The following is a 1,922-nucleotide window of genomic DNA, read 5'->3' as shown; positions in this document are numbered from 1 at the left end:
ATAACTAAGAATTCATGATGCCCGTACCTTGTTCTAAATGCTATTATGGCCACATCTTCTTCTCTGACTTTAAGTTGATGATATCCTGACCTCAAATCGATTTTAGAAAAATAACTTGCTCCCACCAATTGATCAAATAAGTCATCAATCCTTGGTAAAGGATATTTGGTTTTAATTGTCAACTTATTCAGTTCACGATAATCTATGCACATTCTCATAGACCCATTCTTCTTTTTGACGAATAAGACCGGAGCACCCCAAGGCGAAGTACTAGGCCTAATAAATCCTTTATCGGTTAAATCTTTCAACTGTGCCACCAATTCTTTCAGTGCAGATGGAGCTAAATGGTACGACGCCTTTGCTACTGGTGCAGCTCCTAGTATAAGATCGATTCGGAATTCAATAACTCTATCTGGTGGTAATCCAGATAAGTCTTCTGGAAAGACTTCTGGATATTGACTAACAATCGGAATCGATTCCTCTTTTCTCTTCTCTTTCTTTAAATCAATTACATATGCCAAACATCCTTGGCACTTCTTTCGAATACTTTTCTGGGCTTTCATTACTGACAAAATACTGGGATGATGATTCTGACGATCACCATAAATAACAACTGTTCTCTGGTTTGGCACAATAATTCTGATCATTTTCTAATTACAATCAATACTAGCCTGATGCTTTGCCAACCAGTCCATACCCACTACTACTTCAAATTCTTTTTTTGGCAAAGGGAATAACCGAATCGGAAGTTCACGGTCTCCAATAACAATAATACAGTTGTTGAACACACTAGTAACAATTTCCTGACTATTAGCAGTATCAACTACTAATTCATCATCAAGTAGCACAGAATTCAGACATGCAGTTTGAGCAAACAATGGTGATACAAACGAAAAGTTTGCACTAGAGTCAAATAACACTTTAGCACGTATTGAATTCAGAAGGAATGTACCTGTTACTACATCCGGCGATGCTTCTGCCTCGTTCTTAGTCATCTGAAAAGATCGTCCACGTGCCCCTCCTTGCCCTCCTCTATTCACAATAGACCTTCCCCGTGTACCCGACGCATTACTTCCCATTGTTAACTGTGGAGTTTTTAACAAAGGACAATTCGGTCGAATATGATCCGGAGAATTGCAATTGAAACACCTTTTGTTAGTTGGGCAATTTCTAGATAGATGACCCGCTTCGCCGCATTTGTAACATTTCCTTGGGTCCATCTTGCATTCACCTTGATGAACCTGTCGGCATTGTGAGCAGACTTTTTCACTGGTCTTCTGCTCAGATCGGTTATCATATCTCACAGTCTTGGGTCCTCAAAAGGATGAGGGTCCTTCCCATTTTCTTTTCTCAACAACCTTCCCTTCTGGTTGTCTATTCTTATTTGTTTCAGTCACCTCAGCTGCCTCTACTGTCAGTGGAAAAGTATTGGGGTTCATAGCAATAACAAATTCCCTTATTGAGGGTTTTAAACCCCAAATAAACCTTTCTATCTTCCTTGATTCAGTTGAAACATAATGTTCGGCAAAACGAAAGTATTCAATAAATCTTTCAGTATACTCCCGTACTGTTCTATTTCCTTGTTCCAATTTCAGGAAATCTTCTTCCATTTGTCTCACAGCCGTTTTAGGACAGAACTGATTCTTGAATCGATCCACGAATTCTATCCACGACATAGTCTGTAAAACATCCGTTCTGCTAGACGATTCAACTTCCCACCAAAATAATGCATTTGACTTTAATACTGAAACAGCAAATCGCACTTTATCTGTTTTCGGACATCGAATGGTGTTGAACACAGATTCCATCTCCTTGATCCAGCACATTGCTTTCACTGGATCTCTTTCCCCAGAAAAAGTTGGTGGTTTACATGCTAAGAACATCTTAATGTCTCCTTCTTTGTTGTGAGTAATTGGAGCAGA

The sequence above is a fragment of the Cynara cardunculus genome (genome assembly GCF_001531365.2).
Source record: "Cynara cardunculus var. scolymus isolate 2C chromosome LG 6, CcrdV1, whole genome shotgun sequence".
Classification (NCBI taxonomy): Eukaryota; Viridiplantae; Streptophyta; class Magnoliopsida; order Asterales; family Asteraceae; genus Cynara; species Cynara cardunculus.
Note: the sequence above shows the minus strand (reverse complement) of the source record.